The 10,753-nt window shown below is 40.4% G+C and overlaps 1 long non-coding RNA gene across 1 annotated transcript in view; it reads right to left on the reverse strand.

Annotated features, from left to right (window-relative positions):
• Positions 1-1,375: 1,375 nt before the first annotated feature.
• LOC106149322 overlaps positions 1,376-10,753 on the reverse strand; it is a 15,940-nt gene continuing 6,562 nt past the window's right edge. Inside the window, exon 3 of the long non-coding RNA XR_001235425.1 lies at positions 1,376-1,504. This is a non-coding gene — a long non-coding RNA (uncharacterized LOC106149322). The remainder of the gene's footprint in view (positions 1,505-10,753) is intronic.

Here is a 10,753-nt window from a genome sequence, read left to right on the forward strand (position 1 = left end):
GAAAAAGAAAACAACTTCTGTTGCTAGGAACATTTCAATAAATGAAGATAAATCTCTGCCCACAAAGATGCCCCATGAACCAGTCCTCCTGCTCTCCCAAAAACCAAATTACACACAGATGTATGACTGAGTCTAAAGATGTTTGTTAAGGCTAGTCATTTCAATTCTGAATTTAGTTACAGATTCAAAAGAGAAAAAAAAAGATTGGACGAATAATATAAATTCTTTCTCCCAAGGCAGCTTTGCTTCTCTGCTTTGAATTTAATCATCTGCCCAATTTGTATTTATCCTTATGCAAATTGTTGGATTTCTAAAAATCATCTGGGAAGTCTGGAACTAATAGGCAGGGGTCAGGATTTAGAAGTGAAAGTCTTATTGGTCATTTGTCTTACTTTCTGAAGTTACCTCTAAATAAAATCCATAGAACTATAAATTCACCCACTTTAGATGAATCAGTTTCCCTCTTGGAAGATTGCATTTTAAAGGGTAATATATTTAGAAAAACACTGGAGTCTATATTAGAATAACTGGATTAATCTTTCTGAGAAGTAATCAGGTTAATTGGTCTGGAAGGCAATAGAACATAATGGTTAGCTGTGGGGAGCTTCAGAGTTTGATTGGACTGCCTTCCAATCTGAGTTCTGCTATTAATTGCTATGACAGATAGACTTCATGTACCTCCAGTGACCCCTATCTCCTGGTCTTTATATCTTTGTTGGTCCTCTCCCAGAGTTTAGGCGAGCCTAGTGACTTGCTTCTAACCAATAGGATGTGGTCAAAGTAATGAGAAGCGTTTCTGTGACATTAACTTACCCAAGAAGTGAGTGTTGTCACACTTTGGCTTTGATGAAGCCATATCTGAGCTTCCATGTTGGAAAAAGCCATGTGAAAGAAACTAGGGTGGCCTCCAATCATCATCCAACAGGGAACTGAGGTCCTCAAGCCAATGATAATTGAGGAATCAAATGCTTCCAACAATATGTAGGTGAGCTTGGAAGCTCAAATGAGACCCCAGCCTAGCTGATACTTTGTTAACAGCCTCTTGAGAGCCCAGAGTAGAATATCTAGCTAAGCTGTGCCCTGACTCCTGATCCACAGAAACTAAAATTATACATACCTATTGTTTTAAACTACTAAAATTTGTGGTAATTTTTTAAGTAGGAACAGATACTAATACAATAGCTATGTCATCTCTCTGAGTTTGAGTTCCTTACCTGTAAAATGGGAATGTCAATACCTATGCCTTAGGGTGGCTCTGGGATTTCAAAAAGGTAAGTGTTTAACATTGCAGCTGGCACCTGTTAAGCATACTTGAAAATTCACTTTTATTTCATTGATAGCATCTGTATTCACAATGTATATCAACTCCAGGAGGTGATTAATGTGACATACAGGAGAAATCAAAGTCTATGTTATAATTGTATAGACAAGACGAGGCACAGGTCGGGTTTTTACCCTTGATTCTTGTGCAGTGGAGTTGAGGAAGGCAGCTGTGTATCTGTACCTGTGTGACAGAGGAAGAGCGATCTGAATGGGAGGCAACTGGAAAAAAAGTCTGCAAAAATTTAACAAAAACATTAACTTTTGTACTCCATAAGAGTAAACTAGCTCACCCATGGCTTATACAGTAGTTTGGCAAGTGTGAGGGAAAGTGGGGAGTCTCATATAGGTCAGTGGGAAGAGAGGGCACGCTGACAAAACCTACCAACATTTACATGCATCTTCTCTTTAACCCAGTGATTCCGTTTCTAGAAACTAATCCTAAAAACATTATCAGACAAGTGCACCAATAAGATTAAGTTGTTTGTTGCAGCTGTACTTATAGACAGTGCATTCTTATAAGCCAAATAAAACAAATATTTGATCATTTTTGATCTATGAACACAGCAGTATCATGTAGTTCTACCTAAAAGAACAGTGTGTGAGACAAATTCAGAAGCAAGTGGAACTGTGCAACACTGGAATTTCTTATACACAGACACACAAAGACACACATAGACATATGAATATAGTCTGTTCTCCACATGCCTGGGTTCCACAGCCACAGATTCAACCAACCACCATTCAAAAATATTTGAACTTGGGGGTATCTACACTAATGTATGCAAAAATTTTTCCTTTCATTATTCCCTAATCCATATAGTATAACAACTATTTGTATAGCATTTATACAATATTAGTTCTCATAAATAATATAGATAACAGTTTCCTTCCCTTTCACAACATCTACTGTACCTCCTAGATATTATTCACTCTTTCAGGTTCTTACACTAGTGAGATAATATGGTGTTTACACATGCAGGTCTGATTTACTTCACTTTTATTGTTCTATTGAAAGGAAAAGTTAATGTTTAAGTGTATGATCAAACTTACATGTCTATACTTGTTTATCTGAGTATCCAAATTGAAGATATCAATACATAATACAACAACCATTGTTAATTTCCTATCACCTTGTCTGAGATTCTATATTGCTTGTGTTGTGTTTGTATTATTTTCTAAATGTATGTATGTTCATTAAGATGTTTTTGTTCTTTCATCTATAAAATAAAAAATAATATAGATAATAAAAAATAATATGTCTCCACTCTTATTCAGCATAGTTCTGGAAACCTTAGCCAGAGCAATAAGACAAGGGAAAGAAATAAAAGGAATAACAATAGGAGAGGAAGAAGGTAAATTATCATTATTCACAGATGACATGATACTTGATATAGGAGACCCCAAAAACTCCACCAAAAAGCTGCTAGACTTAATAAGCAAATTCAAGTGGGTACAAAGTGGACACTCAAAAATCAACAGCCTTCTCGTACATGAATAACAAACTCACTGAGAGAAAAATTAGGGAAACAACATCTTTCACAATAGCATCCAAAAAAATGAAACACCTAGGAATCAATCTAATGAAGGATGTAAAAGACCTCTACATTGAAAACTACAGTGCTCTGAAAAAGGAGACTGAAGGGGATATGGCCATACTTCCAAACTTGTTATACAGATTTAATGCAATTCTGATCAAAATTCCAACAGCATATCTCACAGAATGAGAGAAAACAAGCCAGATGTGGTGGCACATGCCTGTAATCCAAGCACTTGGGAGGCTGAGGCAAGAAGATCATTGTGAATTTGAGACCAGCCTGGGCTACAAAATGAGCTCAAGACCAGCCTAAACTGCATAGCAAGACCCTGTCTTAAAAGGACAAAAAAAGAGAAAGAATTAGAGAAAACAAACCTAAAATTCATTTGGAACCATAAGAGACCTAAAATAGCAAAGGCAGCTCTGGGTAAGAAAGTCAAAGCAGGAGGCATCACAATCCCCAACTTGAAATTATACTACAAAGCTACTGTGATAAAAACAGCATGGTACTGGCAAAAATATAGACCTGAAGATCAATGGAACAGATTAGAAGATGCAGAAACAACTCCAGATACACTCAGCCATCTTATCTTTGACAAAAGTGCTAGTTTTCAGTATATAGGTCTTGTAAATTTTGTGGTAAGACTTATCACTAGTTCATATTTTCATACTCTTGTAAAAGCTGTGTTTTTGTTTGTCACCATGAAATGGAAGTATAGTTGCTTGTCAATAAACATTTATTAATAAATTTTTATAAATAACAATATAGATCCAGTTAAAGTATAGGGAAGATGTGTGTAGGTTACATGAAATGCCACACCACTTCACATCAGGCACTTGAGCCTAATACTACAGATTTTGGTGTCTTTGGAGGTCCTGGAACCAATCCTCCATGGATACCAAAGGACAGCTGTCTATAGACACACATACACAGCATAAAAATGTTAAGTACAGAAAGCAGTTTACAAAGAGCATTCTTTTATCCCCCTTAGCACTTTCACAGAGCTCTAGCTAGCAAGGTTTAAATTTTAATTTTAGATGCATTATTCCACACTCTGCCAGGTGTCTTTTCATGACTCCTCTGCATCACTTCCCCACTCTCCAGAGGAGGAGCGATTTCTCCCACTGGTCCCTTAGCAAGAACAAAGTGCGCATGCATGGCCCAGCCTGTCTTTTCTGTTTTCTCCCATTGGACTGGACGAGCCTGGTCCTGGAAATAACCCAATCTTACTCCCTTCCTGAAGCAAGGGAAGTTTAGAAGAGCAGGTTCCTCCTGCCTTGTTAGGACAAGCCTGTTGCTGACCGGTCATGGGATGGATGGGTGGGTGAGAGCCTTAGAAAGTTGGCTTGGTAAGCCACACGGGCTGTCCCCTTCAAACTTGCTTTTATCAGTAATAAAAGGCATTGAACTCCTTATGTAGGGGGTGGTGGAAAACTATGGGGTGTGTTTTCCATTATAAAGAAAGGGGCACTATCCTTTCAGTTCTTAAAACACTAAGTCTTGAGCCAGGATTACCTTCCTGACATTTTGGGTTTTGTGTTAGTGTTGTTGGGTTTGTTTTTTTTGTTTGTTTGTAGGAGCTGGGGCTGAACCCAGGGCTTTGAACATGCTAGGTAAGTACTTGACCACGGAGCTACCTCCTCAACCTATTTCTAATCATTTTAAAAATGGATTTAAGCTGACCAAGACATTTTGTTTACAAGGAACAGCTTTTTCTGGTAAAGCACTAGAGTACAACAGAAAAACAAATCTCTTTGCTCTCTTATTTTTAAATTTCTCTTTTACTAATCGTCTATGTCAAGAAATACAAGGCTAAATGTCACACTGTGTTGTTTGTAGCTGTTTTGCATATGTTGATAGAGACTTAGCAAGACTAACGGTTGTCACAGCCAAGCCAAGGGCATGGGGGCAGCACTGCTCAAGAATACAGGCTAAGCCACGCATGGTGGTGCAGACCTGTAACCTAGCTTTTGGGAAGCTAAGGGAGGAGGATTGCTGTGAGTTCCAGGACAGCCTGGGCTACATAGTGAGTTCAAGGTCAGCCTGAACTACTTAGTGAAACCCTGTCTCAATAAAAAAAAAAAAAAAAGCTGGGGATATAGCTCAGCTGCATAAGCACCTGCCTGGCAAACTTGAGGTCATGAGTTTGATTCCTGGTACAAAAAAAAAAAAAAAAATAAGTGAAGCCAGGCATAGTGGCACACACCCTGTAACCCCAGCACTCGGGAGCCTGAGGCAGGAGGATCATTGCGATTTCGAGACCAGCCTGGGCTACAAAGTGAGCTCAAGGCCAGCCTGCACTGCATAGAGAGACCCTGTCTCAAAAAAGACAAAAATCCCAAAAAACTGAAGTGAATGATTTATAGTGGGCTCTATTTGTAGTCAGATCCCATTCAAGGTGTTTAACAAGCCTCATGGCTTTATTGTCTAACTGACAGGTATTACTAGGAAAGGAAATCTTAAAGTCAGTAAAGACTAGATTTCCTGATTCTTCCCTCCCCTTCCATAAGGCAGTTTGGTGCAGTGACACTTCCTGGATGTCAGGGAGTATCTTAATCTTTTATTATTTCTATAACAAATTACCAAAAACCTCAAGGCTTTAAAAATGCAAATGTAGTCTCTTGTAAGTTAGAGGTTAGAAATGCACAGAGGAATCCTCCGGGCTCAAACGAAGATGTCAGTAGAGGGCTGGGGATTTAGCTCAGTGGCAAAGCGCCTGCCTGGCAAGCGCAAGGTCGTGAGTTCGGTTCCCGGTACCGGAGAAAAACCAAACAAAAAAAAAAAAAAAAAAAAGAAGGTGTCAGTAGAACTACGTTCCTTCTGCAGGCTCTAGAAGACCCTTTTTCCTTGCCTGTTCCGCTTCAAGGGGCCACCCGCTTTCCTTGGTGCATGCTCCTCTTTCCTCCATCCGCAGTGCTCCCTCTGTATCTCTCATCTGTCTCTGCTTCTGTCTCCACGGCACCTTTTCTTTTTTGAAGTATCCTGTGATTACACTGGGCCCTCCCCAATCAACTAAGATCATCTCCCCATCTTGAGATCTTTAACTGGCTCACACCTGCAAAATCTCTTTAACTCTTAAAGGTAACACACTCGGGGGTTTTGGAGATTCAGACAAGGACATATTTGAAGAGAAATTATTCAGTCTACCACCTAGATACATCCTAATTTCATAATCTGTCAACAAATCACAAGAAAAAAAAAATCACAAAGAAGGCATCTCTTCCTCATTCCCTTTCAACCATACTGATGACCTCAAGGGGGAAGTATCAGTCAGTGCTACCATGCCCTGGGCACCTTCCTAACACTTGTTGATCTCCTCCTTTGCCCAAAAGCCGGCCTCCAGCTCTGAGCTTTCAGCCAACAACACACCAATGTGGCTTCCAATAATATTTTCACTGAGTCTGCCTCTCAAGTTACCTTCTAAAAGTTGATGAGGATTTTCCATTTCAAGGGTGACTGGATCGATCCTTTCAAATGTAATTTCTAAAAAACTGACTCGATTTTCTTGAGCTGGGGGTGCAGCTCAGTGACAAAGTGCTTGCTTAGCATGTATGAGACTCTTAGTTTGATGCCCAGCACCAAAGTAAATTTTCTTTTTAACTTCAAATTAGCTCTTCCCTCTAACTCATTCCTAAGAGAACAATCACTTTTTTTCCTCCATTTTTTCATGCTAGAAACCCAAGACTTATTCTATTTTGGAGTACCTGTATTCATTTTTGTGACAGGCCCTCTTTGCCTTCCCATCTGTCCCTTTCATTCTTTTTCTTTTCCATTCTGACTGCCAAAACCTTACACCTAAACAGTTCAAGTTTCAGTTGCTCTATTGTCTGTCGTTCACACAACTCCTCTCCCTCATTCCAAGTTCACCACCATCTGACCCCACTGAACAAGTTTGTCTTCTTTTTGTAGATTGACACCTAATCTTTCCTTCCCCAGCCTACGCACCATTGTCTGTTAACCATTCTCACCTCTAGGGGGCACCCAAGACCCTCTTCCCTTCCCTCTAGTTGACCACACAGTTGAACCACATTGAGGTGAAATTTTTTGCGGGGGTAGTGCTTTTTGAAACAGGGTCTCGCTATGCAGTTCAGGCTGGCCTTGAGCTCATTTGTAGCCGAGGCTGGTCCCGACCTCGCAATGATCCTCCTACCTTAGCCTCTCAGGTGCTGGGATTACAGGCGTGCGCTACCACACCCGGCTGTGGTGAAATTTTAACAGGAAATCAAAAGTAAATTCTCATTCCTCCTCCTCTTGGGAACATTCCAAGCCAGCTTCATCTATTTTGAATTCTAGCAGTAATAACAGGTACCATTTTTGAGTGGGAACCAAGTGTAAGTGAAGCCAGTTTTCCTGCAGTTTCTCATTGACTTCTCCCCAAAACTCCATGAAGTATTCTATTTTGAAGATAAGGGGCCGGGGATATAGCACAGCAGCACAAGTGCCTGCCTGCCAGCACAAGGTCCTGAGTTTGATTCCCGGTACCAAAAAAATAAATGAAGGTGAGGACACTGGTTCAGAATGACTAAGAGACATGTCTAAGATCATACAGTTAGTAATGAGCTGCTACCCAGGTCTGGCTACTTGCAATGCTTTCACTAAGCTCTGGTATAAATTCAGGTGGTGGGTGGGGCCCACATCTACCTTCTCTGCATCTTTCATATTGCTTCAGTTTTCTCATCTTCAAACAATAATATAACATTGTTTTAGTTTCCTAGTATTGTAGGCAGCTGAGTCAGATAGAAATATTATAGGCAGTCAGACAGGGCCTGGCCCTCGAAGGAGCCAGTATGGAAGACAAAATACCTTGCAAATGGAGAGGCAGTACTTGCTGCTGGCCAGATCGCAAGACAAAAGATTAAATAAACACACCCACATACCTCCCTAGGGATGGACCTCAGAGATCCATAGGCTATTTTTTTATTTTATTTTATTTTATTTTTTGTCTTTTTGAGACAGGGTCTCACTATGCAGTTCAGGCTGGTTGAGCTCACTTTGTAGCCCAGGCTGGTCTCGAACTCACAACAATCCTCCTGCCTCAGCCTTCTGAATGCCGGGACTACAGGTATGCACCACCACGCCTGGCAAAATTGATATTCTAAATAGGTGGCAATCTCCTGGAAGAGTCACTGACTCAACCCCCTACAGGAAAAGCCCCCATTCATGCCCTCTTGCTACGTGAGTCACTTCCCCATTTGATCCCGATTTAATCAATTTTACCTAAACAATTCTTATTGACTGACCATAGTTTTGTCCCACCTCATGCCCACCCTGTGATTTCCCATTTTTCCCTCACCTTGGGCCAACCTCACCTCGTGATTTTTCTCTATAAAAATCCCTGTAAAAGACAGGTTCCCTGGGCAACCCATTTGGGCCCCTCTTCTGTCTCTCTCTAGGACAGAAGCTTTCTTTCCCTCAATAAATATACTCTGCTTTTAAACTCCATTTTTCCTAAAATTCATTCTTTGATTTTAGAGAACACGAACTCATCCCAGATATTCTGGGTGGGAGTTTTTCTCCCCTATATCACTAGCTCTATCATTTTAAAAGTATTATGAAATAGGTGACTTAGGACAGCAAAAATAGATTTTCTCTCAGGCCTGGGGGTCAGAAGTCAGGAATCAAGGTGTTGGGAAAACCTTGCTTCCTGTGAAGACTCCAGAGAAGGATTCTTCTTGACCTCCTCTAACCATCTGAGGTTTTCAGGCATTCTTTGACTTGTAGATGCATTACTCTAATCTTTGTGTCTGTCTCCAGGTGGCCTTCCATGTACCTCTTCCCTTCATAAAGAGCAGTCATTGGGTTTAGAGCCCACCCTAGTCCAGTGTGACTTGTATTAACTTTATTATGTCTGCAAAGACTGTACTTCCAAGTAAGGTCACATTCACATCAGGCTTTAGGTGGACATGAAGTTGAAAGGGACATTTTTTAATCCAGTGCACAGTTTTGAAGATTGTAGCAAAAATTCAATAGGACCCCATGTTATAGGATACACATTCCAAGGCAAGTAACTCACAAAGTTCCCTTCCCTTGTCTCCTCACACTCACAACAGTATGCTGGGATATTGACTTGCCTTTCACTGGAATCAGGTGGTTGGCCTCATGTAGCCAAGGAGTTCTCCACCCCAGAGGCCAGCTATGACATTTTAAAAATCAATGCTGAGGTCTCACTCAAGCCTTAGTCAGAAACCTCAGAATGAAGGCCTGGGAATGGATATGCTTAAAAATTTCCCCAGGTGACTCTGTCTCAAGAAAGGCAATCTTGAATCACAGTATTGAAGTGAGCCAGGGTTCAACCTTTCTTCCTCCTGAGCATTAGCTCAAGAAAAAACCAAGCAAGTGCTGTGGGAAGAGAAAACCAGAAAGATTTGCCAGATTCAGACTTTTGTGTAGTTGTTCCTCTTTGTGAGTAACAAAGCATTGTCATGATGCTAGCAGACACAGGGTTTGCTTTCAGTCCAACTCCCTGTGCCCAGCAAAGAGGTGATAGGAAAATAAAATGAAAGCATAAGAAAGGCCAAGTGTATAAACAATGCTTGCCAACAAAACCCACTAATTTTCATTTGTCCTGAGTTCCCAGTGGCAGAAATATCATCCACAGACAGCCAGGAATCGACCACAGCTAATTGACACGGATACCTGACAAAATAGAGGACAATGCAAGAAGCAGAGGGGGTTTCTTTGTTTGTTTGTTTGTTTGTTTTTTGGCTTTTTTGAGACAGGGTCTCGCTACGCAGTTTAGGCTGGCCTTGAGCTCACTTTGTAGCCCAGGCTGGTCTCAAACACGCGATGATCCTCCTGCCTCAGCACCCCCAGTGTTGGGATTACAGGCGTGCACCATCACACCCAGCAAGAAGCAGGGTTTAAAGTATGTGGAATTTTGTTGTTATTTATTGTAAACTGATCCAATCCCAAAGCACATGGAGAAACTAAATAGAATCTGATATCTGCCTTCAGGACTCTCAACATTAGTCAGTTTAATGGAGAAGCCAACTCAGTTCATCAGGTATTGATGAAGGGCTTTATATGTGTCAGGTCCTGTCTGGATAGTTGGTCTATTCCAATAGATACATAAGACATGGAGAGTGCATATTGCTACAGAGAGCTTAAATTGTACACTCCATGTACAACTGAACTGAGAAGACCAGAGCTTTAAGGAGAAAAAGCATTTTCCCTTGTTTGTATTGAGAAAAGGGAGAAAAGCCTTTCCACAATCACAGTATATAATTGTGGTAAAAATAGTTCAACATTTCAGGAGGCTGGGGTCACTACTCAGATGAAGAAAATGGAGACTGGAGTGTAATAGTCCCTACAATCATCCATAAGCTAATTTACAAGGTGTTGTTAAAGCAAGGTAGGTGAGGTAAAAAAGAAAATTGATGGTTGAACAAAAGCCTAACCAGATATATTAAATTCAGGTTGCTGGATGAAAAAGAATTGAAATAATTAGTATTCTCTGCTTCAAAGGCCAAGAACTTGATTAGGATAATTAAGGATATTTTTGCTGTTTCTGTTCTACATTGCAACGATGTGCGTTTGGACAGATGAACAGAAGTAAAAGATAAGGCTCATCGACTACAAGTTGACTGTGATGTTCTCAATCAGTACTGTCCAATTGAACACTGGAAAGGAAATGTGCCATATCTACATTTCCAAGATGCTAAGCACTAGCTAACTATTGCCACATAAAAGACAGATGCCCAGTTAAATTAAATTTTGAATAAATAATACATTACTTTTCAAAGTATAAATAAGATAGACTACAGTACTGGACCTAAAAGTTGAGTTGAACTGGTATCCTGTATTTTCTTTGCAAACTTGGGCTGCAAGTGCATGGAGTTGAGCGCTTGAAATGTACCTAAGTTTACTAAGAAACTGTCATTTTAATTTTTATTTTT

Source organism: Chinchilla lanigera, unplaced genomic scaffold (genome assembly GCF_000276665.1).
Source record: "Chinchilla lanigera isolate Chin_1 unplaced genomic scaffold, ChiLan1.0 scaffold00041, whole genome shotgun sequence".
Lineage (NCBI taxonomy): Eukaryota > Metazoa > Chordata > Mammalia > Rodentia > Chinchillidae > Chinchilla > Chinchilla lanigera.